The sequence below is a fragment of the Malaya genurostris genome, chromosome 1 (assembly GCF_030247185.1).
Source record: "Malaya genurostris strain Urasoe2022 chromosome 1, Malgen_1.1, whole genome shotgun sequence".
Lineage (NCBI taxonomy): Eukaryota > Metazoa > Arthropoda > Insecta > Diptera > Culicidae > Malaya > Malaya genurostris.
In genome coordinates, this window is record NC_080570.1 from 69,789,078 (window position 1) to 69,806,701 (window position 17,624).

The following is a 17,624-nucleotide window of genomic DNA, read 5'->3' on the forward strand; positions in this document are numbered from 1 at the left end:
AGATCAAATGGTTGTGACTTTTGGTTCCAGAAATATGATTGTATAAGTGACGTAACCGACAAAACACGTTGATTTTTACCGCTCTTGTATATATAAGGGTGCCAAAATTTTGGGATCAACTCTATTTTCGTAAAGTTCTAGTGCTCAAAAGTTTAAGCACCTCGAAAAAAGCCTTCATGCAAAATTTGACCTAAATCGGACATGCTTAAGGGGTGCTGCCCGGTGGTAAAGGTTTGACAATTATCGATCTTGAAAAAGCACCATAGGGGGGAGTACATGAAATTTCCAAAATAAAAAATTTTTTTTGATGCCAAAACTCTTAAAACTGCATAAAACATCGAAATTTAGTGTTATCCCGAAAAAATTTTTTTTTGAAAAAATCAACTTTCTGGGACTTAGAAAAATTTTCATATTTTTTCTAAGTCCCAAAAAGTCGACTTTTTCAAAAAAATTTTTTTTCGAGATGACACTAAATCTCGACGTTTCATGCAATTCTAAGCCTTTTGGCATCAAAAATTTTTTTTCGATTTCGAAAATTTCATGTACTCCCTCCTATGGTGATTTTTCAAGATATATGAAAATTCCACTAAGTGGACTAAGAAGGGTTTTTGCCTTTCTCTATAGAAAGGTATTAGAATTGCTGGAAAAACCGACTTTCGAACGGAGCCTCGGAGACCCATAGTGTTATATACCATTCGACTCAGTTCGTCGAGATCGGAAAATGTCTGTGTGTGTGTGTGTGTGTGTATGTGTGTGTGTGTATGTGTGTGTGTGTATGTGTGTGCACTTTTCGAAGATATTTGAACGCGCTCAATTTTCTCAGAGATGGCTGAACCGATTTGAACAAACTTGGGCTCGTTTGAAAGCTACTGTCGGGCCATTGATCAAGTTCGAAGATCAAATGGCTGTGATTTTTGGTTCAGGAGATATGATTCTATAAGTGACGTAACCGACAAAAAGCGTTGTATTTGAACGCGCTCAATTTTCTCAGAGATGGCTGAACCGATTTGAACAAACTTGGGCTCGTTTGAAAGCTACTGTCGGGCCATTGATCAAGTTCGAAGATCAAATGGCTGTGATTTTTGGTTCCGGAGATATGATTCTATAAGTGACGTAACCGACAAAAAGCGTTGTATTTGAACGCGCTCAATTTTCTCAGAGATGGCTGATCCGATTTCAACAAACTTGGGCTCGTTTGAAAGCTACTGTCGTGCCATTGATCAAGTTCGAAGATCAAATGGTTGTGACTTTTGGTTCCAGAAATATGATTGTATAAGTGACGTAACCGACAAAACACGTTGATTTTTACCGCTCTTGTATATATAAGGGTGCCAAAATTTTGGGATCAACTCTATTTTCGTAAAGTTCTAGTGCTCAAAAGTTTAAGCACCTCGAAAAAAGCCTTCATGCAAAATTTGACCTAAATCGGACATGCTTAAGGGGTGCTGCCCGGTGGTAAAGGTTTGACAATTATCGATCTTGAAAAAGCACCATAGGGGGGAGTACATGAAATTTCCAAAATAAAAAATTTTTTTTGATGCCAAAACTCTTAAAACTGCATAAAACATCGAAATTTAGTGTTATCCCGAAAAAATTTTTTTTTGAAAAAATCAACTTTCTGGGACTTAGAAAAATTTTCATATTTTTTCTAAGTCCCAAAAAGTCGACTTTTTCAAAAAAATTTTTTTTCGAGATGACACTAAATCTCGACGTTTCATGCAATTCTAAGCCTTTTGGCATCAAAAATTTTTTTTCGATTTCGAAAATTTCATGTACTCCCTCCTATGGTGATTTTTCAAGATATATGAAAATTCCACTAAGTGGACTAAGAAGGGTTTTGCCTTTCTCTATAGAAAGGTATTAGAATTGCTGGAAAAACCGACTTTCGAACGGAGCCTCGGAGACCCATAGTGTTATATACCATTCGACTCAGTTCGTCGAGATCGGAAAATGTCTGTGTGTGTGTGTGTGTGTGTGTGTGTATGTGTGTGTGTGTGTATGTGTGTGTGTGTGTATGTGTGTGCACTTTTCGAAGATATTTGAACGCGCTCAATTTTCTCAGAGATGGCTGAACCGATTTGAACAAACTTGGGCTCGTTTGAAAGCTACTGTCGGGCCATTGATCAAGTTCGAAGATCAAATGGCTGTGATTTTTGGTTCAGGAGATATGATTCTATAAGTGACGTAACCGACAAAAAGCGTTGTATTTGAACGCGCTCAATTTTCTCCGAGATGGCTGAACCGATTTGAACAAACTTGGGCTCGTTTGAAAGCTACTGTCGGGCCATTGATCAAGTTCGAAGATCAAATGGCTGTGATTTTTGGTTCCGGAGATATGATTCTATAAGTGACGTAACCGACAAAAAGCGTTGTATTTGAACGCGCTCAATTTTCTCAGAGATGGCTGATCCGATTTCAACAAACTTGGGCTCGTTTGAAAGCTACTGTCGTGCCATTGATCAAGTTCGAAGATCAAATGGTTGTGACTTTTGGTTCCAGAAATATGATTGTATAAGTGACGTAACCGACAAAACACGTTGATTTTTACCGCTCTTGTATATATAAAGGTGCCAAAATTTTGGGATCAACTCTATTTTCGTAAAGTTCTAGTGCTCAAAAGTTTAAGCACCTCGAAAAAAGCCTTCATGCAAAATTTGACCTAAATCGGACATGCTTAAGGGGTGCTGCCCGGTGGTAAAGGTTTGACAATTATCGATCTTGAAAAAGCACCATAGGGGGGAGTACATGAAATTTCCAAAATAAAAAATTTTTTTTGATGCCAAAACTCTTAAAACTGCATAAAACATCGAAATTTAGTGTTATCCCGAAAAAATTTTTTTTTGAAAAAATCAACTTTCTGGGACTTAGAAAAATTTTCATATTTTTTCTAAGTCCCAAAAAGTCGACTTTTTCAAAAAAATTTTTTTTCGAGATGACACTAAATCTCGACGTTTCATGCAATTCTAAGCCTTTTGGCATCAAAAATTTTTTTTCGATTTCGAAAATTTCATGTACTCCCTCCTATGGTGATTTTTCAAGATATATGAAAATTCCACTAAGTGGACTAAGAAGGGTTTTGCCTTTCTCTATAGAAAGGTATTAGAATTGCTGGAAAAACCGACTTTCGAACGGAGCCTCGGAGACCCATAGTGTTATATACCATTCGACTCAGTTCGTCGAGATCGGAAAATGTCTGTGTGTGTGTGTGTGTGTGTGTGTGTGTATGTGTGTGTGTGTGTATGTGTGTGTGTGTGTATGTGTGTGCACTTTTCGAAGATATTTGAACGCGCTCAATTTTCTCAGAGATGGCTGAACCGATTTGAACAAACTTGGGCTCGTTTGAAAGCTACTGTCGGGCCATTGATCAAGTTCGAAGATCAAATGGCTGTGATTTTTGGTTCAGGAGATATGATTCTATAAGTGACGTAACCGACAAAAAGCGTTGTATTTGAACGCGCTCAATTTTCTCAGAGATGGCTGAACCGATTTGAACAAACTTGGGCTCGTTTGAAAGCTACTGTCGGGCCATTGATCAAGTTCGAAGATCAAATGGCTGTGATTTTTGGTTCCGGAGATATGATTCTATAAGTAACGTAACCGACAAAAAGCGTTGTATTTGAACGCGCTCAATTTTCTCAGAGATGGCTGATCCGATTTCAACAAACTTGGGCTCGTTTGAAAGCTACTGTCGTGCCATTGATCAAGTTCGAAGATCAAATGGTTGTGACTTTTGGTTCCAGATATATGATGGTATAAGTGACGTAACCGACAAAACACATTGATTTTTACCGCTCTTATATATATTATTTTGGCACCCAATATATATATATATATATATATATATATATATATATATATATATATATATATATATATATATATATATATATATATATATATATATATATATATATATATATATATATATATATATATATATATATATATATATATATATATATATATATATATATATATATATATATATATATATATATATATATATATATATATATATATATATATATATATATATATATATATATGGGTGCCAAAATTTTAGGATCACCTCTATTTTCGTTAAGTTCTAGTGCTCAAAAGTTTAAGCACCTCGAAAAAAGCCTTCATGCAAAATTTGACCTAAATTGGACATGCGTAAGGGGTGCTGCCCGGTGGTAAAGGTTTGACAATTTTTGACCTTGAAAAAGCACCATAGGGGGGAGTACATGAAATTTCCAAAATCGAAATTTTTTTTGATGCCGAAACTCTTAAAACTGCATGAAACATCGAAATTTAGTGTTATCTCGAAAAAAATTTTTTTTTGATAAAATCAACTTTCTGGGACTTGAAAAATTTTCATATTTTTTCTATGTCCCAAAAAGTCGACTTTTTCAAAAAATTTTTTTTTCGAGATGACACTAAATCTCGACGTTTCATGCAATTCTAAGCCTTTTGGCATCAAAAATTTTTTTTCGATTTCGAAAATTTCATGTACTCCCCCCTATGGTGATTTTTCAAGATACATGAAAATTCCACTAAGTGGACTAAGAAGGATTTTTGCCTTTCTCTATAGAAAGGTATTAGAATTGCTGGAAAAACCGACTTTCGAACGGAGCCTCGGAGACCCATAGTGTTATATACCATTCGACTCAGTTCGTCGAGATCGGAAAATGTCTGTGTGTGTGTGTGTGTGTGTGTGTATGTGTGTGTGTGTATGTGTGTGTGTGTGTATGTGTGTGCACTTTTCGAAGATATTTGAACGCGCTCAATTTTCTCAGAGATGGCTGAACCGATTTGAACAAACTTGGGCTCGTTTGAAAGCTACTGTCGGGCCATTGATCAAGTTCGAAGATCAAATGGCTGTGATTTTTGGTTCAGGAGATATGATTCTATAAGTGACGTAACCGACAAAAAGCGTTGTATTTGAACGCGCTCAATTTTCTCAGAGATGGCTGAACCGATTTGAACAAACTTGGGCTCGTTTGAAAGCTACTGTCGGGCCATTGATCAAGTTCGAAGATCAAATGGCTGTGATTTTTGGTTCCGGAGATATGATTCTATAAGTGACGTAACCGACAAAAAGCGTTGTATTTGAACGCGCTCAATTTTCTCAGAGATGGCTGATCCGATTTCAACAAACTTGGGCTCGTTTGAAAGCTACTGTCGTGCCATTGATCAAGTTCGAAGATCAAATGGTTGTGACTTTTGGTTCCAGAAATATGATTGTATAAGTGACGTAACCGACAAAACACGTTGATTTTTACCGCTCTTGTATATATAAGGGTGCCAAAATTTTGGGATCAACTCTATTTTCGTAAAGTTCTAGTGCTCAAAAGTTTAAGCACCTCGAAAAAAGCCTTCATGCAAAATTTGACCTAAATCGGACATGCTTAAGGGGTGCTGCCCGGTGGTAAAGGTTTGACAATTATCGATCTTGAAAAAGCACCATAGGGGGGAGTACATGAAATTTCCAAAATAAAAAATTTTTTTTGATGCCAAAACTCTTAAAACTGCATAAAACATCGAAATTTAGTGTTATCCCGAAAAAATTTTTTTTTGAAAAAATCAACTTTCTGGGACTTAGAAAAATTTTCATATTTTTTCTAAGTCCCAAAAAGTCGACTTTTTCAAAAAAATTTTTTTTCGAGATGACACTAAATCTCGACGTTTCATGCAATTCTAAGCCTTTTGGCATCAAAAATTTTTTTTCGATTTCGAAAATTTCATGTACTCCCTCCTATGGTGATTTTTCAAGATATATGAAAATTCCACTAAGTGGACTAAGAAGGGTTTTGCCTTTCTCTATAGAAAGGTATTAGAATTGCTGGAAAAACCGACTTTCGAACGGAGCCTCGGAGATCCATAGTGTTATATACCATTCGACTCAGTTCGTCGAGATCGGAAAATGTCTGTGTGTGTGTGTGTGTGTATGTGTGTGTGTGTGTGTATGTGTGTGTGTGTGTATGTGTGTGCACTTTTCGAAGATATTTGAACGCGCTCAATTTTCTCAGAGATGGCTGAACCGATTTGAACAAACTTGGGCTCGTTTGAAAGCTACTGTCGGGCCATTGATCAAGTTCGAAGATCAAATGGCTGTGATTTTTGGTTCAGGAGATATGATTCTATAAGTGACGTAACCGACAAAAAGCGTTGTATTTGAACGCGCTCAATTTTCTCAGAGATGGCTGAACCGATTTGAACAAACTTGGGCTCGTTTGAAAGCTACTGTCGGGTCATTGATCAAGTTCGAAGATCAAATGGCTGTGATTTTTGGTTCCGGAGATATGATTCTATAAGTGACGTAACCGACAAAAAGCGTTGTATTTGAACGCGCTCAATTTTCTCAGAGATGGCTGATCCGATTTCAACAAACTTGGGCTCGTTTGAAAGCTACTGTCGTGCCATTGATCAAGTTCGAAGATCAAATGGTTGTGACTTTTGGTTCCAGATATATGATGGTATAAGTGACGTAACCGACAAAACACATTGATTTTTACCGCTCTTATATATATTATTTTGGCACCCAATATATATATATATATATATATATATATATATATATATATATATATATATATATATATATATATATATATATATATATATATATATATATATATATATATATATATATATATATATATATATATATATATATATATATATATATATATATATATATATATATATATATATATGGGTGCCAAAATTTTAGGAGCACCTCTATTTTCGTTAAGTTCTAGTGCTCAAAAGTTTAAGCACCTCGAAAAAAGCCTTCATGCAAAATTTGACCTAAATTGGACATGCGTAAGGGGTGCTGCCCGGTGGTAAAGGTTTGACAATTTTTGACCTTGAAAAAGCACCATAGGGGGGAGTACATGAAATTTCCAAAATCGAAATTTTTTTTGATGCCGAAACTCTTAAAACTGCATGAAACATCGAAATTTAGTGTTATCTCGAAAAAATTTTTTTTTGATAAAATCAACTTTCTGGGACTTGAAAAATTTTCATATTTTTTCTATGTCCCAAAAAGTCGACTTTTTCAAAAAATTTTTTTTTCGAGATGACACTAAATCTCGACGTTTCATGCAATTCTAAGCCTTTTGGCATCAAAAATTTTTTTTCGATTTCGAAAATTTCATGTACTCCCCCCTATGGTGATTTTTCAAGATACATGAAAATTCCACTAAGTGGACTAAGAAGGATTTTTTTAGATTAGCATCACTGATTACAAATAGGCAACGCAAATGTCAAGCACTAAGTTGGAAAAATGATGCTGACTGTGTGACATAAACACTGAAGCATGCTTTTGTGAACTACTCGAATCAATCTGAATGAATTAGTTTCGAAATTAGTATCCGAAATTATTTAATAAAATTATGAAATACATTTTCATGAGACTGTTATGAAAGAAGAGAAAGGCATTATCACACCACTAGGTGGATTAAGAAGGGTTTTTTATGTTTCTGTTTAACTTTATAGAAGATTGTCAGTGTTTGCCTATACTTCTATGTCACATTGCATCTAATGGTTACATATTTGTGAGTATCTGTAGTTCATTTGTAATAAGGTAGACACTCTTCGAAAAATCGATTTTACCTTTCTCTACAGAAAGGTAATACAGTTGCTGGATAAATCCACTTCGACCGGAGCTCCGGGAACCCCTACTGTTAGTGACGAGATCGGAAAATGTCTGTGTTTTCTCGGAAATGGCTGAACCGATTTTATCAAACTTAGGCCCTTATTACCGTTCTCACTCCACTTTCACATTCACTTCACTTACATGTCACTTCACTTGATTTTACCTATTACCGGTATCACGCATAGTGTAGTGATCACTGTGGTGGGAAAAACTAATTTTTTCAACAAAGTGTTGGTGGCATGATGTTCATAATTACATCAAGTTCATTCAAGTAATTACTTTTGTCTCAGAAGCGACTTCCGTAATAAGGACCTACATTCACTTCACTTTATTTCCACCGTGAAGTGATACCGGTAATAAGGGCCTTAGTCTCGTTTGTAAGATACTATTGGGTTGTGAATCAAATGCGCTTTTTTTCTATCCGCATTTTTTCAGAAACTAATCAGTGATCAAGTTCAAATGCATTATTACTACCCGAAACGATCTGAATAAATTTGGGTATTAAATCAGCTCCATTTCGTGTCAGAAATTATTCTAACGAGAAATTTTTTTTATGAGACTCTTTAAATTAGAAAAAATTGGCATTATCACACCACTATGTGGATTAAAAAAAATATTATTAAAAAATATTGACAAAAGTCGAACTTCGAATATTTTCAGGAATATATTCTTTGACTCGGATAAATTACAGCATGCTTGAATTTACGTCATGTTTAAGTTTCATTATTTCTAAGAATGTGTCTGAGCTGTCTACCTCTACGTAAATTCGAGAAACTGATTTCTTGAAATTTTTCTTCGTTTGTTATATTTCGCTTTCATTCTGTATTCTTTCTAATTACTCTAAGCTTCGGAATAAATAAATAAATAAATAAAATCCAAGTTAGCTTATCAGAATTGTGAATCTGAATTTTTACCCATACGAGCAGGTGTTCCTAAAGGTTTGAGCGTAGTTCCAATCTTATATAATATTTTCAATTCTGATCTAGCAAATCTATCCGTTGGTTGTCAGAATCTCTACTCCGTGACTATACAAGTCTTTTGGCCACAGGACTACTGTGATCTGTAATCGTCTACAAAGAAGCTTAAATATTTTCAGTGGTTCTCTGTAATTCTTCATAATAGCCTGTTCGCACTATACCGGGACTATCCGGGACGTTTTTTTTTCCTCATCGGCGATGACTGAGCTGCCGGCGTGTGTATGTATTGGAATCCCGGATCCGGGATAAAATCCATTTGGTTGCCACCGATAAAAAAACGTCCCGGTCGTCCCGGTACACCGAAACCTTCATTTACGAACTAAACGGGGGTTCGTAAATGGAGGTAGTCCGTAAAAAAAGTTTACGTTATTTGGAATTTACTTCGTAAAAAAAGTTTTGTGTAATGAATGTGGAAACCCCCAATCAAATGGCCATTTTCGGAACGGATGTGATAAGTGGGTGCAAGAAAATGATGTTTGGGGTCGGTTCAAAATCCAAGATGGCGACTTCCGGTTTATCGATATTCCTTAAAAACCCTTACAATGTGGGTATTTTCGGAACGGGATTGATGAGTAGTTGACGGAAAACGATGTTTGAAGTGGTTTGGAAATCAAAGATGGCGTCTTCCGGTTTTTTCAATATTCCTAAAAACCCTTACAATGTGGGTATTTTTGAACCGGAATTGATGAGTAGTTGATGGAAAACGATGTTTGAAGTGGTTTGGAAATCCAAGATGGCGACTTTCGGTTTGTCGATATTCCTTAAAAACCCTTACAATGTGGGTATTTTCGAACCGGAATTGATGAGTAAATGACGGGAAACAAAGTTTGAAATGGTTCGGAAATCCAAGATGGCGACTTACGGTTTGTCGATATTCCTAAAAACCCTTACAATGTGGGTATTTTCGAACCGGAATTGATGAGTAAATGACGGGAAACAAAGTTTGAAATGGTTCGGAAATCCGAGATGGCGACTTTCGGTTTGTCGATATTCCTAAAAACCTTTACGATGTGGGTATTTTCGGAGCGGGATTGATGAGTAGTTGACGGAAAACGATATTTGAAGTGGTTTGGAAACCCAAGATGGCGACTTCCGGTTTATCAATATTCCTAAAAACCCTTACAATGTGGGTGTTTTCGAACCGGAATGGATGAGTAGTTGACGGAAAACGATGTTTGAAGTGGTTTGGAAATCCAAGATGGCGACTTTCGGTTTGTCGATATTCCTTAAAAATCCTTACAATGTGGGTATTTTCGGAAAAGGATTGATGAGTAAATAACGGAAAACGATGTTTGAAGTGATTAGTTATGGTTTTAAATTTCGACATTCTAAAAATTAATATTGAGTCGAAAAGGTCCCTTTATCAGGAAGAAGATATTGCCATACTGAAGAGATGTACGTTGTTTCATCCGATTCGGAGAAAGTCGATCCTGCCAGTTTATCTGCTATTTATTTCTGGAATTGCTCATAAATGTTAGAAATTCAGTGTCATGTGGTTGTCTAACTGAATCTTACCACTTGAGCCAAATAATATCCCTTTTTCTCAATGGCTTACAAAATGTTAAATCATATTCCGACGGGCCAGTTGACATGAGATTTTGACAAGTTTAAATAAAAACAAATGTGCCGTGATGAGAGTAACAGTACTTTTTTCTACTTTATTAAGTGTATGTGATACAACTGGTGTATGTGATACAACTGAAATTATAATTGTAACACTGAAAATAAAAAAATTGGACAACCTGGTCATTGATTTGAAACCAAATTTTAATGTTTGTGGTTGCTTCCAAATATTAGATTGAGACTTCCAGTTGTTCAATAAAATATTGAAAGCATACAATATAACTATAACAATATAAAATTATTATAGCTGTTCAGACGTCTACTTGTTATGGTCATTTCGAAAATATAGTGCAATATTCAAACAATAATGATTAGCAGGAACCGCCTTTGTCAGAAGCATAACTTTTTTTAAACGATACATACACCACTTCAAATATCGTTTTCCGTCATCTACTCATCAATGCCGTTCCGAAAATACCCTAATTGTAGTAATTTCCATGGAGCTGGAAATTGTTTTCATTGGATGCAAAAACCTCTTTTTACGAAGTTGGTTCGTAAAAAAAGTTTACGTTATTTGGGATTTGGTTCGTAAAAAGAGTTACGTAAAAAGAGGTAACGTAAAAAAGTGTTCTTAAACGGAGGTTTGGGTGTATAGTGCGAACAGGCTACAAGACCAGTGATTCTATTCATAACCCAAGTAACAATTTTTGTTACGCTAGCTTGTTTGTGACTAGTTTGCAACCAGATATTTGAGTGATTGTTACTAACATCTAACCACTTGCATGACTCAAAAAGCGCAGTTTCTACTAGTTGTTAAGTCGGCTAAAAATAAGTTGTCGTTACGTTGTAATGCCATACTGAAATAACTTATCTTTTCATAACTTGAAAATAACTTGTTTTCAAGTAAACTCGTTGAAACTTAGTCACCATCGACATTATAAACATTGAATGAATCCAGAATACTTTTCTACCATCAATAAAAAAGCAGAAGAGTACTTGAAATCACAAACTTGATACAAGGTACAAATTTCACAACGATTTTAAAACTGTCGAGTGGAATTCAATTGTACTTAACTGATTTTTATGCGCCTTCAATCAAAATCTGTTTATAAAGATATAAAAAATAAACAACAAACTAACGCTTTGTTCAGAATGCTCAAAATTATTCCAAATGGAGTGATTTCTCATCATTTCAAATTCATATATCATGAGAATTATAGAATTATCACAATCGATGTTCAATTCCTATATTATTTTCTTCGTGTTTATGACAGTGTATAGAACAAAAATGACTATTCTGCCATTCACAATTTTCGGCAAAAAGTAGTTGTGAAAAAAGTAATATCCTGCTTTTATTTATGTTTCATACACTTCTTGACACTCCATATTGTGTTCGCCATATTCAAGCCAACAAAGGTTGTTTTGTTTGCATTTTCGTTATCATAACGTTGGTAAAACCTATCGATAACTATCTGAATCAATGAAGAAATTGAATGATTTGATCTCATAATATCTAAGTTATTACTACATCAATTCACATAGTAACGATTTTCATATATTCTTACGTATTTATAATGGTTTCGCAACCTTTTTTCAACTAGTAGCTAAAACCAAAACTGTGATTAAAGATATGTTAGAATCAAGTAGCGATAACTTACAAATGATAGCTAGTTCAATGTTTATGTTATAAAGAAACACTGCTGTCACCTTGTTTTAACCAGCATAACATAAAAAACATGTTCGTGTTCTTGTTGCAACATAGTTGGGCTAAGTGGTATCAGAACTAGTTACGGGTTGCCAATATTGGAGTCAAATAAACTTATTTTCAACTAGTGGCTAGAAATAAAGTTGTGATTAAAGATATGTTTGAATTAAGTTACGATAGCTTATAATTTATAATTAATTCCAGATGACAAAAAGATGTGGTGATTTGAAACCCAAATAACTATTTCGTAACAGGTTATGTTATGAAGAAACATATTGCTGTCACCTTGTTTTAACCAGTATAACATAAAAAACATATTCGTGCTCTTGTTGCAACATAGTTTGGACTTAGTCGCATCAGAACTAGTTGCGGATTGCTACTTGGGAAACCAAACAATAATTACGTAATTAAATTGAAGAAGTGCATCTTCTTATATGCATGGATCCCGATTGTGAATTCGAGAAGCCTTTCGGCCAATGTTACCAGAACAGAAAGAAAGATGACATTTCAATGAAAATCATATGAAAGTCATATTCCATAGAACTTGAGTTGTGGATTTTTCGAGCTGTTGTGGTTGTAAAGCAATGCTTTGCAATTCATACTAATTTAAGTATTAAGGCCAGGTCCCTCTGAACAATTTAAAAATATCGAAAGAAAATTTTTTCCTCATGTTGCTAGAAAATGCTCTTCAAAATGGTATATAATTATGTCCAATCCAAACGACATTATACTCGTTCGATGCCTCTCTCTGTGGCCGGAACTACAACCAAAAATAATCATTTTTATTTAACAAAGTTGTTACAAGCTCATAAAATAACAATTAAAAGTTCATAGCCAAATTGATACAGAATATGAAACCGTTTTACATTTTGCTTTTCAATTGTTGGTTACCACGAAATGATGACTCCCACCAACAAATCGAACGAATTGGATCAGCCCCATATTGAAAAAATGAAAAGAAAAAAAAATATGAAGTTCAATATATGTACTTTTATCTGTAAAATGTATAATTTTGAAATATCGTTTAAACAATGCAACCGGTTGTATTCCGAAATGGGTGCAGTCGAAGTAATTTTTTATGATTGTCAACTAACAATACTATATGTTATATGGCAGCAGTTTAAAAAAACCTTTTTTAATCCACCTAGTGGTGTAATGATGCCTTTCTCATATTACTTATGTTTTCAAAAGCATCAATAGAAGATTTTGTCACGATTTTTTTTCAAACTTGAATAAAATCAAACACTTTCGTTGTTATGAACTACCATAACCTTTTCAATTTGTAAACAGCTATGTCAAGTTAATATAGATTAAAATGTGGCAATCCTGCACGCTATACAAAATTGAACAAAGCACGCTGTGGGTGGTGGCGTTTTCTTCTTCCGTACCGATGCGTACCGATTTTGCTTAATTTTGTGTTACAGTTTTGAAGTTTTGATTGAGAGCTTTCATTTGAATAATGATTTGTGAAAATCGGTTAAACCGTTGCTGGGAAATCGAAGTGAGTTCCGTTTGTGGAGCTTTTCTTCACTATTACCGGTGCGCTCGAAAGCGGAAACCGAGGACTAGTAGTCCCAAAGTAGATTTATATATCCACTAACTACCAAGATGTGTCAACTAGATGAATTTACCAGAAAATTTTATAAAAATTTGCACCTCATTTCACCATCACTTTTGAAAAAATCAATATGAAATTGAAATTTTTCACTTATCGTGCTGTAATACCGGAACCAAAAATCGGATCTGAATCAACTTTTCGGGAACTTTTAAAGAATTTTAAGGCCTTTCATTTGCACTTTCCGAGGAAATTGAGTGCGCTTTTTCTCATAGATTTGCACATATTGCCTTGTAATTTCGAAACCGGAAGTTGGATAAAGATAAAATTCATTATCAAGCTATGGAACCATAAGACCATTCGTTTGAATCGAAGTTTGTGAAAATTGGTCACGCCATCTCTGTGCAAAGTGAGTGACAATTGTTTTCCATTTTTTGGTGCATATCACCATATAGCTCCAGAACCGGAGGTCGGATCGGAATCAAATTCAATCTATTATTCTGGAACCGGAAGTCCCATCTTAATGAAACTCAGAAACATTCTATGGAAGTATGAGACCTTCATTTGAATCCAAGGTTGTGAAAACCGGTGCAGCCATCGAGAAGAAAAGTTAGTCCACAAAAACGTCACACACATACATTTTACGTGCTCTACGAACAGTTCGATTAGTATAGGAATGACACTCGGCCACATGTATTCCACACGCAAGCATTACAACATTGAGTTACTATTTCTACTCTAATAGATCCTAACTAAAACTAGTGTGCCAATAGTCATCTCATTAGTTGAGTCACCATGTTATTTTAGCGATCACTCGACTTTTAATAAATGAATTGTGATAAAACCGAATACAAAGTCTTTGCCTCTACTCTAAGAAGCAATAACTCATACAAGTGGCTCGGAAATGGTTCAATACTGCTATTTTAGCAAAGCAAAATGTTCCAAATTTCATGTTACTTCTGAAGTTAATCTATCAAACAGAGATAACAGATGTCACTATAATAAATGGTTCTGGTATATGAAATGACTAATGGATTTGAGATGAATGTGGGTACCGTTACCCAATTTCTATCTCTTCTAATGGTCGATCGCTAATCCTGAGCTGAAACGGAGGCCTTTATTACCATTCTTGCATGCAGTTACTCTTACACTTCACTCACACATCATCCCACCCATCAGGTCCCAAACGATACATCCTCACAATACAAACTGGATGAACATCGTTTGACAGCTATCAGTGGTTTGTCCATCGGTCAAGTCATTATTATTTCGTTCTATTCTACAATAACAGTTCGACTGAAAAGTTCGTATCGTTTAATAGAAACACACATTTTTTGCCAAAATTCGTTTTTATTATTCAACATAATTGCCATCAGAGGCGATACAGCGATTATAGCGATCTTCCAACTTTTCGATACCATTTTTGTAGTACGATTTGTCCTTTGCCTCAAAATAGGCCTCAGTTTCAGCGATTACCTCTTCATTGCTTCTAATTTTTTTCACCAGCGAGCATTCTCTTGAGGTCTGAGAACAGGAAAAAGTCACTGGGGGCCAAATCTGGAGAATACGGTGGATGAGGGAGCAATTCGAAGCCCAATTCGTTCAATTTCAGCATGGTTTTCATCGACTTGTGACACGGTGCATTGTCTTGATGAAACAAAACTTTTTTCTTCTTCAAATGAGGCCGTTTTTTTTGAAATTTCGTCCTTCAAACGCTCTAATAACGCTATATAATAGTCGCTGTTGATGGTTTTTCCCTTTTCAAGGTAGTCCATGAAAATAATACCATGCGAATCCCAAAATACAGACGCCATAACCTTACCGGCCGATTGTTGAGTATTTCCACGCTTTGGGTTCGGTTCATCGCGTGCAGTCCACTCAGCTGACTGTCGATTGGACTCCGGAGTGAAGTGAGGGGGCCATGTTTCGTCCATTGTTATATATCGACGAAAAAAATCGGTTTTATTTGATATAACAGCTCCAAACACTGCTCAGAATCATCAATTCGTTGTTGTTTTTGATCGATTGTGAGCTCACGCGGCACCTATTTTGCACAAAGCTTTCTCATATCCAAATATTCGTGAATAATATGTCCAACACGTTCCTCTGATATCTTTAGGGTGTCAGCTATCTCGATCAACTTCACTTTACGGTCATTGAAAATCATTTTGTGGATTTTTTCCACGTTTTCATCGGTAACAGCCTCTTTTGGACGTCCACTGCGTTCATCGTCTTCGGTGCTCATATGACCAGTACAAAATTTTGCAAACCACTTACGAATTTTTGCTTCGCCCGGTGCAGAGTCTGGATAACACTCATCAAGCCAATTTTTGGTATCGGCGGCACTGTTTTTCATCATAAAGTAGTGTTTCATCAACACACTAAATTCCTTTTTTTTCTTTTTTTTTCACAATGACAAAAGTAGCTTCACTCAAAATGCAATATCTCACAAACTAATAATCAGACAGCTGTCAAATTTATACAAGTATCTTTTGAAGGTTGGTACTAACTGAAAATGGTATGGATTTAATTCTAGTGGCGCCCTCTCATAGAAACGATACGAACTTTTCAGCCGATCTGTTATTCTATCTCATTCCACAGTAATTCATTGTACACAAACCACCAATAAACGTCAAACATGGACTCGATCACTCCACTTAACTTCCACTTCACACTGGTAATAGGGACCGGTAGTATGAAAACAAAACATAAAAAGAGCTCAGCTAAGCCCTACCGGCCTCTCCAACCCCGGATGTTGGAGCGTATTGCAATCAACATCTTATTCAAATCGTTTCATGCCTCACTCAATAATCTCAATAATTAAACCAAAAGTTATAACACATATTTATATTAAATTGTAACAATAATTAATCGTATCTGATGATGTTTGCAATACTGTCAAGCCCATCAACCACAGGAGGGGAATGACACTCGGCCCTTTCGGATTTCGGTTCAAAAGTTGGTTTTCACAGTGATTGCATTACCTATTTATATGAGAAAGATAAATAGGCGAAATCTGGCGTTTTGTTATGCTTCGAAAATGTTTCATTGTATTTTTAAATAGAGCTAATCGATAAATACATTAGCAAATCCATACAGGAGAGATTCTAGACTTGTTGTTGCATGAACGAACGCGGTTTGCAATTCGAAACGTTGCACAACCCGGTGGTGTGAGTGCTGTACATTTAATCCAAGCACTAATTCTTAATCTGTTTACTCTAGAAATTACATACCGTAATGATTTTTCTACATGGAATCATTCTGTAACGAAATATAGAGTGCCTTTTGGAGCAATCGAGTTGCTACGATAGTTTCTATGCTCATGTTGTGGCACCGTTCGTGGTTGTTTGGTTGCTTTTTGCATCCGCTCACGAAGTTTCAAGTTTGACCATTATTAATTCATCGCCTAGCACAGAACGACCATGCAAGGTGTTATATCCCCACCAGTCTCACGTGAGAGGCTAGAAATGGACATCCACTTGTTATTAAGCGACCCTTTCGCAACGTCGCCGAAAGCGCTACTCGAGAGGCAATAAATTATCTGCTGCCTGTAATTATTTATAACTTTATAAATTACCCTTCTCATCAGGGTCCGAAAGGCTGCGATTTCGTTCCCTGACGAGGGCTCGTCTTTATCACCAACCAACGATGCTCAATGGGCAGACACTTACCGGTTCCCGGTTCCTCGTGACAGACTTGATTCCGACACCAGTCTCCGTTCCGTGAAAGGGAAAAGAATTCCGCAGTAGCTCATTTCACTTGGTCAGCCGCTTACCCTAGACATCGGTCGCTAAACACAACACACATATCTACCGGGAGTCCAGTATGGTTCGGAAGGCTTCCTGATCGGCATAAATCTTCTGCTTTCCTCCCATTGCAGTTGGACAGTCGGATGTGTAACAACATGTTTTTTTCCTTCCTGTCAAAACACAAGGCGTAACGCAGAGATGCCAACTGTTGACAGGTAGTTAAGTATCCACGACACACACACGGACCGATCGACCGCACCGACTGCCCAGAACCGAAACGGAGCTGGTGCCTATGTCGGTTCTGGTTATCGTTGCGGGCAATTTGAGGCAAATTTTTTGCTTGTTTACTGCGTCCTGTCATCCTTCAGTTTGTGTACTTTACTCCGTACATGTTGTTGATGGAAAGTTGAATTGACACTGGTTTTGAACCTGC